The 25,161-nt window shown below is 34.4% G+C and overlaps 1 long non-coding RNA gene across 1 annotated transcript; it reads right to left on the bottom strand.

Annotated features, from left to right (window-relative positions):
- Positions 1 to 898: 898 nt before the first annotated feature.
- LOC110027926 lies at positions 899 to 17,652 on the bottom strand. The gene is made up of 3 exons (XR_002294393.1): positions 17,371 to 17,652; positions 1,310 to 1,544; positions 899 to 1,189 (listed from the first exon to the last, which is right to left on the bottom strand). It is a non-coding gene; the product is annotated as an uncharacterized LOC110027926 (long non-coding RNA).
- Between the last annotated feature and the right edge of the window lie 7,509 nt (positions 17,653 to 25,161).

Here is a 25,161-nt window from a genome sequence, read left to right as displayed (position 1 = left end):
ATTGGGAATCAAAAGCAAGTCTCGTCTTTGTTCCATCAAAACATATCTACCTACCAGTTCTTTCCCAAGAACTCATGGAGACAGCGGTTGCCCTCAAAAATAAGGGGGCCTTCCAAGCTGCCCATAAATATATAAGAACTGAGTGGTATGTATGTAAATTTCCCATAGTTTCATTTCACATGCCCTTTTTTTTAATTTGAAAAGACACTTTCAGAAATTAGGGGGAAAAAATATAGAGTGGGGATTACAATGGTAGGCGATGAGCACAGCAATTACAAACTTCAATCCACTTTAACATCCAAATTGGTTGCTTGAAGATATAGAAAAATTAAAATAAAACGAAAAAAAAAAAAAAAAAACAGTGGCTTGGATTCGTCTTAATTCCATCCAAAGTTAGATATACCCAAATGTTTTCTACCAATGGCACAAGGATGCAGTGGTTCCACTCAAAAGCACAGGCCATTGCACGAGAAAAGAAAAGATCCCTGAAGCACCATGGACAGAAAGATTGCTTTCCATGCTGAATTTAATCATCCTCCTCAAATCACAGTGAGAGAGAGAGATTTGACTTTCGAAATAGAAAGCTGAACCTATTGTGCTATTTCGGGCCAACGTAAAAATTAAAACGTAGATGCTAGGCATGTAAACATATAAGAATTTAGAGGAATGGATGTAAACCGCTTCAATTTCATTTCACTTCCTTTATCCTAAATCTAAAAAAAGAACTCTAGGTAATTACGGAAGAAAATAGGATTACGAACCAAAGTATCATCGAATCAGATGATACCATCATAGCTGCCCTCAAAGGCATGGGCCACCCAAGCCACTCCCTTGCCATTGCGTGGGAAGAGAGCAGATATCTGAAAATTGCATGAATTTTTGCATTTGAATAAGAAAAGCCAACATAGATATGATTGTTTTATAGTGGATGAAGAAGAACTTTTTTTAATCCAATATTATTCTACTTTAAAGAGCACAAAACACTCCATTTTTACATTTCCAGACACACATCATATGCCCGATTTAGACAACATTAGACCCACACTCAATAATAAATTCACATGCCATGGTATGGACAAAAAGGTTTTCTTTTTTATATCTCACTTCCTTGGCACAATAAAACCCAGAACTTATTCTTCTTAAGTTCAGCATATCCATATGAGCAGCGGCCATATGCTATCACACTTTGCTGTAAAACAAAAGAAGAGGTTTACTCTTTACACAAAACTAGTCTCTCTTCCCCTTAGTCGTATAAGTACTATTGAGAAGATTCTCCTCCATTAAATCAAAAAAATGAAAGCTAACTTACTGCATCAATATCCATGAATGATGTAGCCAAAAGATCATAGCCTCTAGCTAAATTATTGAGCATAAAAGATGCCCTAGCTAAAGCACATACAAGCACGTGAATATCATGCATGATTTCTGTAGCCCTTAAAGGAGGAAATATAGTGCCGTTTTTTATATTTATCCTTAGCACGTGTATTAATGCTCAGAAGCCCAAGAATCTACAGCACAAATGCCTAAGCTTGCCACCACCAAATCTGAAATATTATAGCAAAGATAATAAAAAAAAAAAAGGAAGAAAAAAAGAAGAAAAAAAAAACAGCTCGGCAGCCAAATAAGCAACCAACAAGAACTTCGACCAAACCAGCAAAACTGTTAGACAAACAAACAAGAACATAGGGCAACCAACAAGAATACGGAAAAAATTTGTGTATATAAGACGTACGCAGCGCTGCGTATGATAGCCAGTAGGAGAATGCCACGTATGTTGCGGCGGTCCGATCACGTTTAAATTATAAAAGAAATAAGAATTTTGTCGCGCGTGACCTGTTGATCCTGCCCGCGATGTTAACTAGATTGTATCCCCCTGTACCCTTCCAGTATCTCCCGTGGTCGGCCTCCTATAACGCAGTTGTAACCCCATTTGTAACACAGGTGTACCCTACCGTTAAATCCCGCGGTCGGCCTTTTGTAACGCTCTTGTAACCCCGCTGTAATCGATGTGTAACTTTTCCCACTCAGGTCGTGGTACCGCGTGTATAACCTCATTTTAACTTTCATATAACCTTGTTTAGAGCGGAACAAGAGGCATACCATTTGTGTAACTTCATTGTAACCTTGATGTAACAAAATTTTAATCCCGTCGCCGCAAAACAGCGTGTTTAACCCTCTTGTAACCCCTTAATTACGTAATTGTAACATTTGTATAACATCAACAATAGTGTTTTATAATCTATTAAAACGAGGTAAAAATTGAAAACCAGACAGTAACTTTTCATTTTCGAAAAATAGGCATTCGCGCGCCGCTAGGGTTATCTTCGTCGTCTTCCTTTTGAAGTTTAGGGTACTAGATTTCAGATTATTTTTGTGAAGGAACATTAAAATGGAAGAGGACATCGCCAAGACTACGAAAAAGGATTTGGAAGAGGCCAATGTCGCGGATTTGGGAGAGGCTGAGAAGCCGGAATGCAAGGAAGAACCGCAAATGGTGAAGGGCAGCCGTAAGGAGTCAAAGAAGAAGAAGGATAATGAATCTAGGTATTTTTAGGTTTTGCTTTCCGATCCCTAAAGCTTGGTTATGTTGTTAGGTTTTGATTTTAAATTCACCCTCTTTGTTATCATTTGGATTTTTATTAGATCTTAAACTATTATGTTGTATTATTGTAGGTTTTTAAGCGCAAAATCAATGAATTGCAGGTGTCGTCCATCTGCAGTATGAGAGACCCTCGATAAGGTCCGACCATCAGTGGACGAGGAAACATGTAATAAATTGAAAGATATGAGTTTAGCTTAGTTTTTTGAACTCCCTCCGCACCCTCAAGATCATATTCTGACAATGCACATAATAAACTGTTGGAATATTGATCGAATGACATTCAACTTTCGAGAGAAAGATGTCAAATTTTATGCAGACGAAATTGCACTCCTGATAGGCATGCCCAATAGAGAGTTACCTGCATCTTGGAGTTATGTTTCGCCTGATAGTATGGATGCGAGACAAATAAAGACCGCACTACTGAACTATTCACTAAGGGAGTCCTTGAATAACCTTTAGCAATTATTAATAAAAGTTTTTAATGTCAAATTTATTTTTTTCTTCAAGTAACTTTAGAGTGTCGAAAGAGTTGTTCTTTATTTGCGAGGATGTGAAATCTTTTACAGCTTATGATTGACAGCTACAGTATGTGGATTTTTGACCGAGCAACTGAATGTCTGTGCCACGAAAATAAAGAAAGATCAGTCATTGAGATACATTACTGGTTTTGTCTTCCTTCTAACGATTTGTGTTCTGCATATAACTCTGAAAAGTTCAATTCATAATTTTAGACATAGCAATAAATTATTTTATCATGTTTCACACAGCTCTGATTTTATGAGCATACGTCGTTGGTCCTCCCAGCAGTGTCTGAGGCTATACCACGAATGCTGGGATGACCACTAAATGTGAGATGAAATTTAGTAAAGATTCAACTAGTCTTTAAGAGGCTCAGTGTCACTGATGTGAGTTATTTATTTCCTTACTCCATAGAAAATCTTATTATAATATTGTGATACTTTCATTGACTTTGTTTGTATGTAATGCCTTGCAGGTTTATGATTATTACTTCGAAATAAAAGACAGTGAGCATCATTTACTTACCCCTCCTCTTGAAAAACCATTTAGTCCTGCAAAGCATCTCCGACAACGGAAGACTCAATCCCGTAATATTCTCCCACGCTCGTTGAGGATTCTGCTATAGTTTCTTACCACACCGGTCCTCAACAAACACATGATGAAACATATACAGATACAAGCCCTCATATTGGTTTTGAAGAAATACATGAACTATTTAAAAATTATCATAAATTGTTCATGAACTTTCAAGACTCAGTTGACACTCGTCTGACAAATATAAAGAATACAATTATAGAGTTAGAATGTGAAGTCAAGGATTTACATAAAACAATAAGATAATCAGGTGGGGAATTTCCAAGGAAACGGGTCGAAGAGCCCCCATTAGGAAGCTTAATTCAAAAGATTAAGCTAAGAGAGGGTGAAAGAAAAAAGGTTTTTCAGTTCCCCATTCATGGTTTTTGAACAGAGGAAAAAAAATCAACACATGAAGCTGCTGAAGAGGCTAGAGAGGTATATACTTTTCCAAAAAAAATCATCCAATAGAATATAATTAACATTATCCATTAATCAACAGATTGAAGCTGTAAATAAAGGGGAAGCAGACCAATTATATCGACCACCATCTGCTAAAGAAGAGGCAGAAGATGTAGATAAGGGGGAATCGACAGCTTTAGAGCTCACTATAAATGACGACATTAGTGTTGATCAACCAACTGTACATACTAAGGAAGCGACAGAATTTGAAGACAGAGGAAGATCATGAGCAGGTGGACAGACAATATGTTGATGAAGACTCCTGATAAGATATAAAATTTTTTCTTTAAGTGTTTGTATTACAAATTTTAATATTCAAACTATACAATATTATTTTTTTGTCTTATAGGGTTTGTCTAGGACCACTGGTGGTCGATTTTCCCTATACAACAAATTTCATATTATATGTTAGAAACAATCCACCTCTGTTGTAGCAAATTCACTGACTTGTTAGTGTACCATATTTTTTAATTGATTTTATTGTTTCACTTTTGTATAGATTTGACATAAAATTTACATATTTGAAATATAAAGATGATTTAGTGATTAATATGGGACATGTGTCGTTAACTCGACGTTACCTTAACAAACTCCTCACGGAGGGTTGTTTAGGAAATGAACAAGTTGATTGTTTTGCTATATTGATGGAAAATAATAGATGTCACGCACCACATTTATATAGATCGTGCTTATATGTCTCTCCATGTCACTGGGTAAAATTTGCAATTCTCTAGTTCTATAATGCACCTAAATATATCTAACATGATTATTTGTTCTTATGTGATATGTCTCATTTTATGCAGCTGTACAAAGTTGGAAATGTTAAAAGATTTGTTTAGCACATTACGACCGATACTGCTACGAATGTTAAGTTGCTTCTGCTACCAATAATAAATAATCAACATTGGACGCTGCTAGTTGGGGCAATCAAGGAATGCAAACGGAGATTATACGACTCCTTACCCAATAAAATGCATTTGAATATTACCGACATCATTGTAAGCAGACAATGTTAATTGATTTATGCGTTGGACAAACAATAGTACACATTATTGCTATTGTTCATTCAAGTTTACATTTAAATGTGCAGATTAAATATTTTTTGAATGATGTTGGGGAAGCGTTCAAGGCTAATCTGAGTAAATGGCCGGTACATATGGCCAGAGGCATACTAGTGCAGAGCAATATTTTTTTGTGTGGTGTATTTGTATGTGAATATATGAAAACACTAGTGCAAAAGAATGGAGTTGATTGGAAAGAATATTTGGAATGACAGAAATCTATGTCATTATTTAGAGCAGAAATAAGATACGATATGTGTAAATTCGCTTTGTCAAGAATATAGTTCTTTAGAAATGATTACACGTGTATGTTTATTAGCATTTACCCCTTTAGTCCTCTATTATTTCTCTTCCGGAATTGCTCATTTTATGTTACTCAGCATTGGACATTGGTTTGTTAAGAAAATAATCATTTTGAGCATTGGACAACTGGTTCGGTGAACTTTGCAACTGTCATTGACATAAGTTTCTTTGTTTAATGATGTTGATGTTTTTATAATTTTTATTTGGTTTTGTTTCTTAATATGACAGATCCTTTGGGAACTTTAGACACTTTTCTCTCACCATACAAGTTGCAGGTGCTGATTTTAATGATTTTAAGGATACAAGATGCAGGTGTTGATTTTAAGGATATCCATCTTTGTATTTGTATATTTGTAAAGAACTGAGTTCAGTCCCATTGGATGTCTGTAAGAAATTGAGTTTCAGTTGTAATGCATGGTTGTAAAAAAATTAGTTATATTTTTGTTGAAAGAATTGAAAGTTTTTTCCCATTTATGGGACCTTGGTTCTGATGTTAAGCTGGACATTCTCTGTAATTAAATGATTCTGAATGGTTGTAAAGAAATACGTTTTAGTTGTATTGCATGGTTGTATGAGATTTTGTTGTATTTTTATTAATAGTTGTTTTAGTTTTTTTCCCAATTAGAGGATCTTGGTGCTGATGTTAAACATATTTTAGTTGTAATGCTGATGGAAATCACAGAAAGATCATTATATCCAACTATTGCTGCATAATGTTGGCGTAAACAAAATTTTTTTTCCCACCTAGGGGAACTGCATACTGCAGATGTCAGTTCCATTCCTACATTGCATATTTATGAAGGTTAAAGATAATTTGAAAATAATTTTATGCTCATCTAGATAATTTTATGCTACCTAATTAAAATTTATTCACATATAATTGGAATCCCAACAATGAATATAATTATACCAGAATGCCTACATGGTAAGGGCTAGAATAGAAGCCAGAATATGAGCATATCAGTTGTGCTACATAAGAGATAATATATGTTTATTATGCAGAGAAGAATTCTATGCACATAAAAGAAATTTCAGACTTACTTATTTTATATATGGCGTAGAATCGAACAATAAAATCTTAAAGTGATGACCATTGAGGCATTGTTGTCTCATGAAGGGAATCCGTCATCATGGCGGTGTAGGATTCTCTGGTTCGTAGAGCAAATAAATTCTATAGTGTATATCAATGTATTAATAACAACAAGAAATCTTCATACTACAACAGAAACAATTAAAAAAGAAGCACTAAATTTGTACCTATGTTAGAAAATCAGGTAGTGAGCATATGAGTGGATGACATTGTGATGATTCGGGTTCTTCGGTTGTTGAAACATTTTTTTTGTTTTCCTGTGTATAAAGTGGTTATGGGTGAAAACTTGTGGTTTGATAAAACATATGAAAAGGGGTTGGAGTTGTGGAAATATATCTTTTGATCTTTTATTTCTCTCCAAATACCCTTTTAGTCTGACATTAGATATTCCTTTAGAGCGCATTTTGGCAGGATCATTCAGATTCGATTCATTATTGACAGATTTTTTATTTTTCTTTTGTTGTCTCAATGACTGAGAACATTTACCAATCAATATGTCATCAATATCCAATGACAATTTCTTCATGGACTCCTTCATGCGTTACTCAGCTTCTAGATTTTCCTTTACTTTTTGGGTACATTAATATGCAGTTTTCTGCATGTGTTTGGAATATTAGGTCGCCTTTAATATCATTCGAGGTTTGTGACTGTTGCAGATGTGACTGTTTTGTGACTGTTGCAGATGCATGTATCCAAAACTGTTATATACATTTATTTTTGCATTTTCATATCATCCCAATAGGAGATATTTATCAGGTATCTTCTTAATATGTAGAAAATTTAGGACTCGTAGAGAGTGTGCACACAATAGCCTCATCATTTTGAGCTTTCTGCAGTTGCACTGAATATCCAAACTCAAGCTGTCCAAATGAACTACCCAAGTAGTGTTGTAGTGTTAAGTAGTGTTTGTATTGTGATCATCCAAATTCTTAATGAAAAATTCAGTTTCATTGTTTATAGAGACAGGTAATTGAAGACCACATGATCCATGTATAAACTCTTTCTCATACATTGTGTACAGCTTCTTTGAGTAAAATGCAGTTGTCTGCCTCAATATTAGGCTTGCTCCTCGCGACAGGAGAAATCATAGATTGATCACACTTGAAATTTTTGTCCTTTTCATTATGCCTTCATGTTCTCATTACAATTTCAATGCCCAAAAAACAATCTGTAATATAACTTGTGGGTTTTGAGACACCATGACAAATGTTATTAACTGACACACTCCTCTATGTCGATAAAATTCTCATTCCAAATACATTCTTATTAAAAACTGTAGACCACTTATATATAATCTTGTACATATCATCTAGCCACATATTGTCCTGTAGATTACCCGTCTCAATCATCACCTCCCATGTATTATCAAATTCCTCTTCGGACTCACATTTGCTCAAGCATTTATAAAATGGATCACTGACTATCATATTCACCACCCCACATTAAACCTTTATAGGCAATTTCTTGTATATGTGCCACTAACATAATCTATGTCGTGTATTTAGAAAAATCTCTGATATGGCTCTGGTCATAGTCTGATCCTAATCAGTGTAAATTGTTATTGGATGATTATCACCCATGATACAGATGAAAGTTTAAAAAGTCATTTAAACGAGTCGACCGTCTCATCTAACGTGGATCTGACTCTGAAGAGAACATTCTACTAATTATGGTTAACACCAACAATATGAACACAACATAAGTTATATTTATTTAACCTATAGCTCGTATAAAAAATAATGACATCTCCAAAGCAGTCATAATCAAGTCTGAATGTCCCCTCGCTCCAAAAAAAACAAATTAGTCTATCGCTCACATCAGTTTCAAAATCTCATTCAAACATATTATCATCAGCACGTCTCTCTACAAACAACTGCAATAAAATATTGACATCACCATTTTCAATTCTACATCTATTCTTTCTCTAAACGAAATAGAAAGCATATGTCTATGTACATTTCAGGTTCTCTACACCCCCAACTTCTTTGGCTAGAAAATTAAACGCATCTTTTGGTCTTATCCCAAACTGTGTCATGGATCTAAGCACATCTCCACACCATTTTCAATTCTACATTTCTCTCTTTGAATGAAATTGAAAGCATTTGTCTTTTTGCATTTCAGGTTCTCTACACTCCCAACTTCTTTGGCTAGAAAGTTAAACGCATCTTTTGGTTTTATCCCAGGCTGTGTCATGGATCTAAGCACATTTGCATTTACTTATCTTTCTGCTGAAACGTAATAAGTGTTTAGAAAGTTAAACGTATCTTTTGGTCTTATCCCGGACTATGTCATGGATCTAAGCACATCTGCATTTACTTATCTTTCTGTCGGACCGCAACAAGTGTTTATCACTAGGGTTCGTTAATGAGTGGTTATGGGATTCAATGAATTTTTTAACTATCTAATTGTCTTACTCATCAACTGCGTATCGAATCATTACAGGACAACCACTTCATGTTTCTGTTCTTCTGTATTTAACAGTTTCTGTGATCTTGAGTCTTTCTTGAACTAGCTTTTTCACATACGAAGTCCTTCGTCTTGATATTCCTGGAGTTAGATCAAAACGTAGTGAACTCCTTATGAACACTAAATTTAATATGATGAGCGTAAGCACAATATACTTCATAAGTTTTTTTCTCATTGTGAACAATTGTTCGGAGTAATCTGTTTGTTGTTTGCTCGGTACAAGTAGTTTTGCTCTCACTAAACTGCACACAAGAGAATAAAATGTTAGGCTCAATAGACAGTTAAAAAAACAACCTTAAACCCTCATATGTTCCTTCCAAAATAAGGATTCATTAGTTTTAAAGAAACATTCAACCTTAGCTCAAAAAACAACCCTAAACCCTAATAATGACAGCTCAACAAAAAAAAAAAAAACCACACCCACAAACTTGCGCCTCTAAGAACTTGACTATTTTTAATTATCTAATGAGAAGTGATTACTGGGATTTAATGTAGGATATTTACTTCACTATTTTTATAAAAAGCTAAAACCATGCAACTCTACAAACATTGCTCAACATACATACACCTCCAAAAATACGGCTAGATACTAAAAATAAGAAAACCCTAACAACAAACAACATTAAAGAAAACCTTAAAAAAATATAATAATAAAACATCTCCAAACACAACTCCACTTTAAGGTTTAGTTCTTTCCTGGCAGGATAACTCTCATCTTCTCATTTTGCGTCATACATAAACTGACAGTCTCTGTACTTGTACTCCATCTTCAACTTCAACAGATCTAGTTGTCGTTATAGTGTAATTTGATACGTGTATTAAATAAGAAAGAAGCTTATGAAGTATATTGTGTTTACGCTCATCATATTGGATTTAGTGTTCGTAAGGAACACGCTACGTTTTGGCCTAACTCCAGAAATATCAAGACGAAGGACTTCGTATGTGGAAAAACAGGTTTCAAGAAAGAGTTCAAGATCACAGAAACTGTTAAATACAGAAGAGTAGAAGCAAGAAGTGGTTGCCCTGAAATGATTCGATACGCAGTTGATAAGGAAGACAATTTGACAGTTAAAACATTCATTGAATCTCATCACCACTCAGCGAACCCTGGCGATAAGCACATGTTGCATTACAACATAAAGATAAGTGAAGTAAATGCAGATATGCTTAGATCTATGACACAGTCTGGGATAAGAACAAAGGATGCGTTCAACTTTCTAGTCAAAAAAGTTGGGGGTGTAGAGAACGTAGAATGTACAAAGACAGATGCTTTTAATTTCATTCAAAGAGAGAAGATGTATAATTGAAAATGGTGATGTCAATGTTTTATTGCATTTGTTTGCAAAGAGACGTGTTGAGGATAGCATGTTTGAATGAGATTTTGAAACTGATGTGAGCGATAGGCTTATGAGTTTTTTTTTAGCGACGGGCCATCCAGGCATGATTATGACTGTTTTGGAGATGTCATTATTTTTTATACGAATTATAGGTTAAATAAATATGACTTATGTTGTGCTTCTATTATTGGTGTTAACCATAATTGACAGAATGTTCTCTTTGGAGTCGGATTCTTATCAGAGGACGGTGAACTCGTTTAAATGACTTTTTAAAACTTTCATTCGTACCATAGATGATGATCATCCAATAACAATCTACACTGATCAGGATCAGGCTATGGTCAGAGCCATAGCTGAGATTTTGTCAAATAGACGATATAGATTATGTCAGTGACATATATACAATAAATTGCATACAAAGATTCAATGCGGGGTGGTGAATATTATAGTCAGTGATCTTTTTATAAATATTTGAGCAAATGCGAGTCCGAAGAGAAATTTGATGATACATGGGAGGCGATGATTGAGATAGGACAATGTGTGGCTAGATGATATGTACAAGATTAGACATATGTGGTCTACAACTTTTAATATGAATGTATTTAGAATGAGAATTTTATCGACACAGAGGAGTGAGTCAACCAATAACATTTTTCATGGTGTCTCAAAGCCCATAAGTTCTATTAAAGATTATTTTTTGGGCATTGAAAATGTAATGAGAACATGAAGATGTAACGAGAATGACGAAGATTTCAAGTGTGTTCAATATATGATTACTCCTGTCGCGAAGAGCAGCCCAATACTGAGCAGACAGCTACATTTTACTCAAGGAAGCTGTACACAATGTTTGAGGAAGAGTTTATACATGGATCATGTAGTCTTCAATTACAGGTCTCTATAAATAATAAAACTGAATTTTTCATTAAGAATTTGGATGATCACAAGATAAACACTATTTGGGTAGTTCATTTCGACAGTTTGAATTTAGATATTCAGTGCAGCTGTAGGAAGTTCGAAATGATGAAGTTATTGTGTGCACACTCTCTATGAGTCATAAACTTTCTACATATTAAGAAGATACCTAATATATATTTCCTATTGAGATGGTCTGAAAATGCAAAAAGATATGTATATAACAGCTCTGGATACATGATGTATCTGCAAAAGTCACAAACCTCGAATGATATAAAAGGCGACCTAATATTCCAAACACATGCAGAAAGTTGCACATCAATGTACCCAAAAAGCAAAGGTATCCAGACGCTGAGCAGCACATGAAAGAGTATTTAGAAATTGTCATTGGATATTAATGACATATTGATTGGTAAAGGTTCTTAGACAATGAGACAATAAAAGAAAAATAAAAAATTTGTCAATAATGAATCGAAACTGAATAATCCTGCCAAAATGCGTCATAAAGAAATATCTAATGTCAGACTAAAAGGGTATTGGAGAGAAATAAAAGATCAAAAGGAATATTTCCACAACTCCAACACTTTTTCATATGTTTATTCAAACCACAAGTTTTCACCTATAACCACTTTATATAACCACTTTATAACCACTTTATACACAGGAAAGCAAAAAAATGTTTCAACAACCGAAGAACCTGAATTATCACAATTTCATCCACTCATATGCTCACTAGCTGATTTTTAAACACGGGCACAAATTTAGTGCTTTTTTTAATTGTTTTTGTTGTAGTATTAAGATTTCTTATTGTCACTAATACATTATACACTGCAGAATTTCTTTTCTCCACGGACCAAGAAATCCTACACCATCATAATGACGAATTCCCTTCATGAGACAACGATGCCTCAATGGTCATCCCTTTAAGATTTCATTATTCAATTCTTAGCCACATATAAAATGAGTAAGTCTGGAATTTCTTTTATGTACATAGAATTTTTTTTCCTACTTGGTAAACACATATTATCTCTTGTGTAGCACAGCTGATATGCTCTTATTCTTACCCTTACCATACAGACATTTTGGTCCTGGAACTGCATATTTGGGTGTTATCCAAGAAGAAAGTCTAGTGCTGTAAAAGATGCTTACAATGCAGTAATTTTGGAACTAGATGATGTTGCACATGATCATAACATTGCAGAAAATCATAACAATGCAGAGATCTGCTCCTATGATGCAGAAATTTAGATTTGTGCAGTTGTAGAAATTCAAATTTGTAAACAATGTAATCCTGTAACTGGAACTCTATATTTTGTAATCTTGTAACTGCAAAAATTCGATTTATTTTATATATTGAATATTTTGAGGATCATTGAGTGGTAAAATGAGAAAGTTATGTAATGATTATTAAATTATGAGAAGGCCATGTGGTAAAATTTAGCAGAATTTTGATAAAGATATACTAAAATGCGGAAGATTCAAAGAATCCTCATGAATAAAAATGTATACATTCTTACATTTAGATATCTATATACAATAGACTCAAATTAGACAATTCTCCTTCGTTAGCCAATTTGTTAGTATATTTCCATCGCTTGGGATATGGCTCAAGATGACAGATGTACTGGCAGATAACTACTGAATCTTCTTTATCCAGATGATAATGTGTTATGTGATGTTGACATTTTGATGTATAATTTATATTCATTATTGTGATTCCAATTCTATGTGAATAAATTTTAATTGGATAACATAAAACTATTTGAATGAGCATAAAACTATCTTCAAATTATCTTTAACCTTCATAAATATGCAATGCATGACTGAAACTGACATCAACATTTTGTAGTTCCCCTCGAAGAGAAAAAAACTCTGTTTACGCCAGCATAATGCAACAATAGTCGAATATAATAATTTTTTTTATAATTTCTATTAACATTACAGCTAAAGTATGTTTAACAACAGCACCAAGATCCCCTAGGTGGGAAAAAAGCTCTAACAGCTATTAACAAAAGTACAACCAAATCTCATACAACCATGCAGTACAACTAAAACGTATTTCTTTACAACTATGCAGTACAATTAAAACATATTTCTTTACAACTATTCAGAATCATTTAATTACAGAGAAGGTCCAGCTTAACATCAGAACCAAGGTCTCATAGGTGGGAAAAAACTTTCAATTCGTTCAACAAAAATATAACCAAATTTTTTACAACCATGCATTACAACTGAAACTCAGCTTTTTACAGACATCTAATGCATAAAACAATTAACATTGTCCGCTTACAATGGCGTCGGTGATATTCAAATGCATTATGTTGGGTAAGGAGTCATATAATTTTCATTTGCGCTCGTTGATTGCTTCAGCTAGTAGTGTCCAATTCTGATTATTTATTATTGGTAGAAGAAACAACTCGACATTCGCAACAGTATCAGTCGTAATGTGTTGAACAAATCCTTTAACATTTCCAACTTTGTACAGCTGCATAAATAGAGACATCACATAAGAACAAATAGTCATATTAGATGTATTTAGGTGCATTATAGGACGAAAGAATTGCAAAATTTACCCAGTGACATGAAGAGACATATAAGAACGATCTATATAGATGTGGTGCGTGACATCTCTTATTTTTCATCAACATAGCAAAACAATCAACTTGTTTATTTCTTAACCAACCCTCCGTGAGGAGTTTATCAAGGTAACGTCGAGTTAACGACAAATGTCTCATATTAATCACTAAATCAACTCTGCATTTCAAATATATAAAATTTATGTCAAATTTATACAAAAGTATAAAAATGAAACCAATTAAAAAATATGGTACACTAACAAATTAATGAATTTGCTACAACAGAGGTCGATTGTTTCCAGCATATAATCTAAAATTTGTTGCCTAGCGGTAAAATCGACCACCAATAGTGCTGGACAGACCTATAAGACAAGCAAATAACATTGTATAGTTTGAATATTAAAATTTGTAATACAAAAAGTTAAAGAAAAAATTATATACTTTATCAGAATAGTCTTCATCAACATATTGTCTGTCCACCTGCTCTTGATCTTCCTCTTTGCCTCCAAATTTTGCCGCTTCTTTAGTATGTATAGTTAGTTGATCAGCATTAATGTCGTCATTTATAGTAAGCTCCAAAGCTGTTGATTCCCCCTTATCTACATCTTCTGCCTCCTCTTTAGCAGATGGTGGTTGATATAATTGGTTTGCTTCCACTTTTATTTACAGTTTCAACCTGTAATTAATAGATGTTAATTATATTAGCAAACAAGAAATCTATTGAATAATGCTTTGGAAAAGTATATATCTTTCTAGCCTTTTCAGCAGCCTCCTGTGTTGGTTTTTTTTATTCCGTTCAAAAACCATGAATAGGAACTGAGAATCATTTTTCTTTTACTCCCTCTTAGCTTAATCCTATGAATTAAGCATTCTAGTGGGGATTCTTTGACCCGTTTTCTTGAAAATTTTCCACCAGGTTATTTTATTGCTTTATGTAAATCTTTGACTTCATATTTTAACTTTGTAATTGTATTTTCTATATTTGTCAGACGAGTGTCAACTGAGCCTTAAAAGGCCATGAACAATTTATGATGATCATTAAGTAGTTCATGTATTACTTCAAAATCAATATGAGGGCTAGTAATTGTATATGTATCAGCATGTATTGGTTGAGAACCAGTGCGATAAGGAACTATAGCAGAATCCTCAACGAACGTGGGAGAATGTGGTCGAGTCTCCAGTTGTCGGAGATGCTTTGCAGGACTGGATGGTTCTTCAAAAGGATGGGTAAGTAAATGATATTCGTTGTCTTTTATTTCGAGGTAATAATCAAAAACCTATAAGACATTACATACAATCAAAGTCAATGAAAGCATCACGGTATCATAATAAAATTTTCTATAGGGCAAGAAAATAAATAACTCACATCAGCGGCTTTGAGCCTCTTAAAGGCTAGTTAAATCTTTACCAAATTTCACCACACATTTAGTGGTCATCTCAGCATTCGTAGTTTAGCCTCAGGCACAGCTGGGAGGACCAACGACGTATGCTCATAAAACCAGAGCTGCATGAACATGATAAAATAATTTATTGCTATGTCTAAAATTATGGATTGAACTTTTCAGAATTATATGCAGAACACAAACCGTTAGATGGGAGACAAAACCAGTGATGTATCTCAGTAGCTGATCTTTCTTTATTTTTGTGACACAGACATTCAATTGTTCGGTCAAAAATTCACATACTATAGCTGGCCAATTATAAGCTATAAAAGATTCTACATCCTCGCAAATAGAGAACAACTCTTTCAACATTCTGAAGTTACTTGAAGGAAAAAGTAAATGTGACAATAAAAACTTTATTAATAATTGCAAAAAGGTATTCGATGACTCCCCTGGTAAATACTTCAGTAGTGCGGTCTTTATTTGTCTCGCATCAATACTACCAGGCGGAGCATTACTCCAGCATGCAAGTAACCCTCTATTGGGCATGCCTATCAAGAGTGCAACTTCGTCTGCATAAAACTTGAGTTATTTCTCTCTGAAGTTGAATGTCATTCGATCAATATTCCAACAGTTTATTATATGCATTGTCAGAATATGATCTTAAGGGTACGGAGGAAGTTCAAAAAACTAAGTTAAACTCATATCTTCTAATTTATTTCATATTTCCTTGTTCACTGATTGTCGGACCTTATCGAGGACTTCTCGTACTACAGATTGACGACATCTGCAATTCATTGATTTTGCGTTAAAAAACCTACAATAATACAACATAATAGTTTAAGATCCAATAAAAATCCAAATGATGACAAAGTTGGTAAATTTAAAAATAAAACCTAACAACATAACCAAACTTTATGAATTGGAAAACAAAACTTAAAAATACATAGATTCACTATCTTTCACCTTTTTTGACTCATTACGACTGCCCTTCACCATTTGTGGTGTCTCCTCGCATTCTGGCTTCTCAATGTCTCACAAATCTACGACATTGGTCACTTCCAAATCCGTCTTCGTAGTCTCGACGATGTCCTCTTTCATTCTAATGTTCCTTCATAAAAGCAATCTGAAATCTAGTGCCCTAACCTTTAAAAGGAAGACGACGAAGATAACCCTAGCGGCGCGCGAATGCCTGTTTTTCCAAAATGAAAAGTTACTGTCTGGCTTCCAATTTTTACCACGGCTTAATAGGTTATAAAACACTATTGTTGAGGTTATCACTATTGTTGAGGTTATACAAAGGTTGAGGTTATACAAAGGTTACAATTACGTAATTAAGGGGTTACAAGAGGGTTAAACGTGCGGTTCTGCGGTGACGGGATTAATATTTTGTTACATTGAGGTTACAATGGAGTTACACAAATGGTATACCTCTCGTTCCGCCCTAAACGAGATTATACGGAAGTTACAATGAGGTTGTACACGCGGTATCGCGGTTTGAGTGGGAAAAGTTACACATCGATTACATCGAGGTTACAAGAGCATTACAAGAGGCTGACCGCGGGATTTAATGGAAGGGTACACCTGGGTTACAAATGGGGTTACAACCGCATTACAGGAGGCCGACTGCGGGAGATACTGGAAGGGTACGGGGGTATACAATCGAGTTATCGTCGCGGGCTAGGTCGACGGGTCACGCATTGCAAAATTCCTATTTCTTTGATAATTTAAACGCGGTGGGACCGCCGCAACATACGCTGCATTCTCCTACTGGCTATCGTACGCAGCGCTGCGTACATCTTACGTACGCAAATTTTTCCCCCTTAAAAGGAGCAAATATAGTGCCATTTTTTAAAATTTATCCTTAGCACGTGTATTAAAGCTCAGAAGCCCAAGAATCTCCAGCACAAATGCCTAAGCTTGCAACCAAATCTGAAATATTATAGCAATGATACTCAAAAAAAAAGGAAGAAAAAAAGAAAAAAAAAACACCTCGGCAGCCAAATAATCAACCAACAAGAACTTCGAGCAAACCAGCAAAACTATTAGACAAAAAAACAAAAACATAGGGCAACCAACAAGCATACCGAGCAATCGAGCCCACGTTGACTCGCCGAGGACAGGTAGTAGTAAAGATTAGAAAACGAACACAGACGGCATACTCTATGCTCTCGAGGCCGAAAACCCTATCGCCATTTTGAGAGGAGAAGACTCAAAAGAAGGAGAGGTGGCCAAACCCGAGAGCCTTCGAGAGGGGAATGGGATCGGTCGAGCGGATGAGAACCGTGAGGGCATCCAAATGGGAGGAGAGCCGCTGCGAGGGGGATAACGGCTAGGGTTTTCCATCGAACGGGTGAGGGGGGTGTCCAGAGAGCCGTTAGAGCATCGTCCACAGGAGTGGCGTGAGGTTTTAAAGGAGATTTCTTTTTTTATTTTATTTTTAAATTAAGTTCTTTTATTACCACTTTTTAATTTTTTAATTTTAAATTAAATTTCTCAATTTATGTGATTTTTGTCCATGCACCAAATCATGTCAATATGGGTGTATTTTTTTAGTAAAATTGACGTTCCGGACACACATGTGCGATCCGTTTCGTCATCTGGGATCATCTGGACAAGTTTGTAGACTATAGAGTCAATTTGATTTGGCATGCGCACAGCGTGGCAAATGCAATTTGTTGAGTTGATCGGAATCATCTGTCAAGTGAAACGTCGACCGGTCCTCGCCTAAACGACAACCAATGTCAAGCAGAATGATCTCGACAGTGAGTCGGTCAACCAATGTCGAAGAATCTCAAATTTGTATTAAGAGGGTTTTCATTTCATTTTTTAATTTTTGATTTTGATTTTAGATTTTAGATAGTGAATTATGTGTGGATTATGGTGTTTATGTGTGTATTGTGTAAATTGTGGTGCGTCGAGGAACAAAAGCTCCTAAGTTCAAAAGGTCGTCTTAGGGCACTCTCAATACTTATAAGAACTCGCCTTAACTTTCAACATGTTGGTTCCAATCGATTCAACTAGATATTAAAAATTTGAAACCACACACATGAGACTTAAGGGGAGTTTAGGAGTGTTCATATTTCTAAGTGGGGTGGGTCTCATTGCTAGTCTTCTAGGATAGTCAAGAGAAAAGTCATATGACTATATCCAAAGAGAAGAATTTAGACCTCACAAAAAATGAGGTCAACACTTGGCAACAATCTTATATTTATAAAAATCAAAAGTACCAATATCAATTATATTTCAATCAACAAAATTTCAACAAAGTTTCATGATAAAGTCATTAATAAAGTTTGAACTAAGACTGGTTTCAAATAAAAGATTTGGTTATATCAATGACATTTTTTTGTAAATGAATTACAGTTAGAATGTCGACAACTGATTGATTTGGACCTTGACTTTATAGGGTGACTTGGATAGGACGACATTTTATTCTTCTTCTTTTGCTTAGGGGTCAAATAGTTTCATATTTGCACCAAAGACAACATTGACGGATCTTTTTATTTGCATTCTCTCAGGTATTCTCTAGGGACCTTCAATAAGGATAGAAGAAAGAATGTTTATAGGAAGTTTACACTTGAATATCTGAATTTAATGAATTGAAGATTAAACTTATTTGAAAGGGAATTTAATAAAACGATTTGAAGTTGGACCCCATCCACAAGGTGAACAACAAAATACTTTGGCTTTTAAAGGTTTTCATTTTTCAGTTTGAATTTTGGGTTCTATCTTTTTCAAATTATTATTTTCAAAGAGTTTTAGCTTTAAAGACTTTTTTATTTTAATTTGAAATATTAAACTTTATTTCAAATTTTATTCTCACAGAATTTTAGATTAAAACATTTTTTTTAGTAGAAATTATTAAAGGATAGAAATAAACTTGAACAGTAAAATCAGGAGGCTCTAAACTAAACTAAGGCTCAGAATCACAAGCAAAGAGGTTCATAAATCCTAAAATCTACTCATTAAACAGAGTTTAAATGAGAGGTCTAGTGAATATGAAGATTTGGGATACAAGATAGGACCTAGAGATTTAAATTAGTTTGATGGACTTATAAAGAATCCTATGGAAGAATGGGCAACTGAACTTATCATAAAAGATGGAGAGGGGAATGATTCCCTAGCGTAGTCGAGCAGAAGAAACCTTGGTGGGGGACTTTTCTTCTGAAGGGCCACCATAGATTTAGTAAGATTTTAATGTAAATGATTAATACAACATTTGGGGAGTAATATAAGGTTCATGTCTAAATGATTAATACGACATTCAGAGAGTAATATGTTATCTCGAGAGATATAAATATTATATCAGAATGGATCAGTCATTCGGATGAAGAAAATCTTTGGGGTCTACGGAACCAATATTCCTCTCTTACCCTACAAGTGTAAGGTAAGGTTTATATTAATTATGGGCATCATTCCTACAAGGGCAAGCCCTAGTAGTTAAGTACATCTTTAGAGTGGTGAGCCCTAAAGAAAACCTCCAATTAATACAATAAGTCAAATTGCCAGAAATCAAAATTTCATGATTGGAGGGTCCAAAATTGGAAGAATTAAGTCCAAAGGAAGTGACTTATAATATGATGACAACACGCCATGGGAAAGGTCCAAGACAAAGGATTTGATTTGTTTTAAGGGAATCAATCAAAGGAGAAAATGATAAGTTTGAACTCAAAGATAAATGACAGATTTAACTTACAGGATTGATAGGAAACCCTAAGCTAAGGATAGAGTCTTGTGGGAAAAGATTTCTAGATGAACATTGAAACCTTAGGCTCTATAAGGATTTTTATAGGCGCACTAATCTAAATTTTTAAGAATAACATCCCCAGTCAAGATGCTTATGGCTTTTCGTCGTTAAGGGAATGTTGGCATCTGTCGACTATGACCAACCTCATTACAAGGGATCCCCCTTGAATGTCAGAGTATGTAGGATTTGTAATTTCGAAGCTATATGAAACACGTTCGGGGGTATTCCATCTAGTCTTAGAGGGTACTTTGGTTATTTTGCATGTCCTCGTCCATTGCACTAACTAGGCACATGAAGTAGCTTAGGCATCTATACTCAGACTAACCTGCAGTAAGTGTGTAGCCCTCAGTTCAATATCTAAGTTAACTAGCCTAAAGTTCATGTCGGATCTGCCTAGGTTCAGTTCTCGGTCTTTATCGTGGTGTGTTTTAGATGTTTATTTGAAATTCAATATTTGCATTAATTTTTTTCTTAGGTTTTGTCTGTCATTTTGAGAAATCAGGGGTTTTTTATACTTTGAGTTTTGTTTTTATTTAAATTTTGATGTTTGTAGAGAAAATTGAGAAGTTCTCATCCTCGGATTTGTTTTATATATCTTCGTTATTTTTTTCTTTGTTTTTAAACATGAAATAACATTTAAAACATAAGATAACATGCCTAACATTAGATACTATATGGAACATGAGATGACATGTGAAATAACATATACAACATGAAATAACATTTATTTTTGCTTTAGATTAGACGTAGGTTAAGGTTAGGCTAAGGTAAGCTAAACCTTCCAACTTAGAGTAGCTAAAAATAGAGCTAAAGTAATGAGTTAGCTAACTTGGGTCTGGATTGGAACTAGGCTTCTTCAGATTAAGCTGGGTTTGATTTGGATTAACCTCGGTTAAGCTGGATTGATGTGGGTTGACTTAGGTTTGATTTGAGTTTGACTAGGGTTAAGCTAGGTTGTCCAGGGTTAGCTTTGGTTGATTTTGGATTTGACCCGGGTTGAGCAAGGTTGACTCAAGTTAGCTTAAGTTGAGTTTGGGTTTGACTCCAATTTAGTTGGGTTTAGTCGGGTTCACATAGGTTGAGTTTGGGTTTGACCTGGGTTAAGCTAGGTTGACCTAGTTTAGTTTAGGTTTCGTTTGGGTCAGGACTTGGTTGGGTCGGTCGGGGTTAGGTTAGGTTTTGGGTTAGAGCTGGGTTGGCTCAGTTTTTGAGTTAGTTCTAGGTTTGGTCAGGCCTGGGTTAGGTTTGGTTTTGGGGTTGGGTTAGACCTGGGTTAGGTTATGGTTAAGGTTTTAGCTAGACCTGAGTTGGACTTGGTCTAGTGTTAAGGTGTTAGCTAGACCTGGGTTGGATTTGGTGTAGTGTTTGGGTTTGAGATTGACCTGAGTTGGGTTAGGTCTAGTATTATGGTTAAACATGAGTTATGTCAGGTCTAGGGTTTAGGTTAGGTTTAGTTTAAATCTAGGTTGAATTAGTTCTAGGATTGACTAAATTTAGGCTCGACCTAAGTTAGGTTAGGTCTAGGATTGACTAAGTTTAAGCTCGACCTAGGTTGCGTTAGGTATAGTGTAGGCTAAGTTTAGGCTAGACTAAGGTTGGGTAAGGTCTAGGATTGGGTTTAGCTAAGTGTGTTTGGGTTAGGTCAGGTTCGGGTCGACCTGAGCAAAACCAAGCAAAATCCAAGGGCTTCTATCTTAACCTCGAATCAACTTAAAACTTGACAAAATGCTTAAATTAAAAGGAGGATGTGGGGAGAACTTATTGGGAGGAAATGAGGCTGACCGGGGGAGGAGGAAGAAGCTCGCCGGAATCCCTTTACTTCTCTAAGCTTAAAAGTCCCAAAGTTAAGATCGATCACTGCATGGATGCTCTCCCAAAGGCCACCTATTTATAGTCTCGGAAGGCGGTGGCAGAGCCCTTAGGAGCCGTCGAATAAGGTGGAGAGTCGATGATGATGATCAATCTGCTGGTTGAAGAAACGCGGATCGATACTAGCGAAAGGCCGCAATGATTCGTAGCTTGATCCATGGATGAAGGCCATGGATCGCTGACATGTGAAGTCAGTTTGTCTTGGTGTGGTCACGCCCAAGGCTGGCGTGACCACATTTAGGAACTTCCGAGCGTGGTCACGTCTGGCATGGGGTGACCAAGCCGAGGTACTTTACGGCGTGGTCACGCCTAGGCCTGGCGTGACCACACAAAGCCAAAAATGAGCATTTTTCTGATTTTGGCCAACCTGGCTGCACCAGACAAAAGGGAAATGTTTGTATTAGTCCAATGTGATAAAAATGAAGTCAACAACGCTCATTTTAATTCTTTCTCAACTAGAGTGGGACAACTACGAACATATCAATGGTAGTAAAGTATATCAATTTATAACAAGATTGGATGATTGAACATTAACATAATGATAAAAGATTGCAGCCTAAAATCATTCTCAACTACTATGACAATGATAATGTTGACGATCTTGATAGAAAAATGTTGGATATGTTTTGACATTATTTTTATTTACTTTATACCTTTTTTTTATTTTAGTTTTTTGTTTTCTTGGAGATTTTTGATCTAGTTGTATATGAACTGACTTTATCATGATAAAGGGGAATAAATAGCAGTAAAAGTTTATAGACTTTCACCAAATTATATGAATAAGGGGACTATTATTTTAGAAAATGATTGGAATACTTGCCCTTCTTTAATGCTTAACATTAATGAGATATGAAATACTTTTTTCATGCCATTATATGAAATTTTTTTACATTTATACTTATATTTATTATGCCCACTATAAGATGTTCTTTTACTTGAAAATTTCTTTGATAAATTTTTTATTATTATTATAATTTTTAAAGAATTCTTATACTTAAAGGAGGACATACCACTTAAACTACATAAATTAAAATGTTACTTATTATTATTTTTTTTAATCATCAAAATGAGAGACATTGTTAAACTAATGAGTCACATCCTACTATAAATTTTATTGATAAAAAATTAGACGGAGAAACTAAAGATTGATATTTTTTAAATTAAGTGATGTGATGAGTACACCAATAAAATGATGTAGCTGAATATTTGTTCTTTAGTATAAGTTAAACACATCATATCTTTTTTGTATAAAATCAATATAAAATATAATATTTAAGAAAAAATGAGCAAGAAAGCAAGGGATGATTTCTTTACATTCTCCAAAAGTAAAATCTCCAACATTTAAAATAATATTACTAAGATTTAATATTTGGTTAAATTTATTGAAAAGCTTCTAAATATTCTGATTTAAGATTATTATAAATCTAATGTTAATTCATAAATTAAAATATTAAAATTTAAATTGGCAAAATGGACCTCTATAATACTAATTGGGTATTTGTAAATGTCATTTTAAGTGTTTGTATAGTGTTACAATACTACATGAAAATACTGGTACTTTAGACCAATGAAAATAACTATATAAGCTCTTCAAATAGTTTTGTAGGTCTCCATAAGAGTTTATTGTAAACCAAAAAAAAATTAAAATTTAAATATGGCTTGTAATTATTTTTTTATTAAATCAAAGCTAATAATCATACAAATTTTAGTTTGTATTTTATAATAAATAAGAAAAATTATTCTTTTTTATTTTTAAATTTTAAACCAAAGCCATACAATACAAAATCTCTTAATGGGTAATGTTATTGGTAATGAAGGTATTTATGGATTTTGATATCATTACTCTCTCCTTTTCTTAAATAGGTTGTGAAAATAATGTCCCATAAAAATACTATTTAAACATGAGAATTAAAAGAAGATGAGCTTAGTTGCTTGATTTCCTTGACAATGTGCATAGCTTGGTTTCCTTACACATGTTCTCAACTACATGGAATAAGCCATTTTCTCTTTTCAAATCCTTTTCATTTTTTTTTCATCATATGTATATTTATTTACATTTCCTTATGGAGAAAATAATAACAAGGTACCCTTGCAAAGAAGAAGAAGGTTGAGAGGTAATCTCAAAGGAATAGAAGTTATCCTAGTCTAAAAATTGTGTAAAGGATTTTTTGCTTAGTGTGGGACTAACAGTTTCTTTTAGTTTTAGCTGTTTAGGAAATTCTCGATAGGGTGAACATTTATGCGTGCACATAAATAATGACTAAACCATATAAAAATTGTAAGATGATTGTAAAGCTAATTATTTCATTATCTTTTACTTAATAATGCAATTTATTAGTTTGTATGCTCCAGTCTTGTTAATGAAATCTAAAACTTAGAATTCTCTTCATTGGATATTTTAAATTTATTATCATTCAAATTAAACTAAAATAATTAACAATAATTAAAAAATTAAAGAATTTATAATTCTCATTAAGATTTTGAAGAGTTTAAGAATCCAGAATCACCCCCATCATTTTAGGCATGTGCAAATTACTATTTTGTGTTTTATTTTCTTATATTGTAGAGTTCACCTTACTTTCAAATATAAGTAGAAATTAAGGTATCATATGCATATAAAAGAGTTGGATGCACAACATTAATCATGATATGTTCTCTTGCTCCATAGCTTTTCATCTTTCTTTCAATTTAACCCGAGTCATATCCTAAGGCCACCAAAATCTGCTAATACCTAACCCCACACTCTGCTGAGATTTCAAGTAAGCTAATAAATTTTTTTCTTTCCCCACCACCCCGAATACCCTCTTTTATCTTCCAAACCTCAACCGAGGAGATAATTATAGAAAATCTAATAGGGAGGAATGTCTCTTATGAGAAATTAACAAAGAGACGTCAATGAACTTTTTATGAAAAATAGACAGTTGGAAATCCTCCAACCGCAATAGAGGCTTGTTGCCTTCTATACTAGACAATCTAGAAGGGTCACCTATAGGCACAACAATGACTCTACAGATCAAAAAAATGAAGTGAATCCCTTCCATCGGGAAGATTCTTGAGATGAAGGACCACTACGCCAAAGATTTGACATAATATATCAAAGAAGCAAGGATTCTAAAGTAAAGGCAAATTTATTAGACTTTCATAGTCTAGGGATCCGAAAGAATTCATCAAGTGGGTTCCAGACAGTGGAACTTATCTTTGAGTACCCGGACATCTCACTGGACATAATTGTAAAGCTAGACATCACTATCTTAAAGAA

This window comes from Phalaenopsis equestris, unplaced genomic scaffold (assembly GCF_001263595.1).
Source record: "Phalaenopsis equestris unplaced genomic scaffold, ASM126359v1 Scaffold000468, whole genome shotgun sequence".
Lineage (NCBI taxonomy): Eukaryota > Viridiplantae > Streptophyta > Magnoliopsida > Asparagales > Orchidaceae > Phalaenopsis > Phalaenopsis equestris.
Note: the sequence above shows the minus strand (reverse complement) of the source record. Positions and strands in the feature narration are given on the sequence as shown.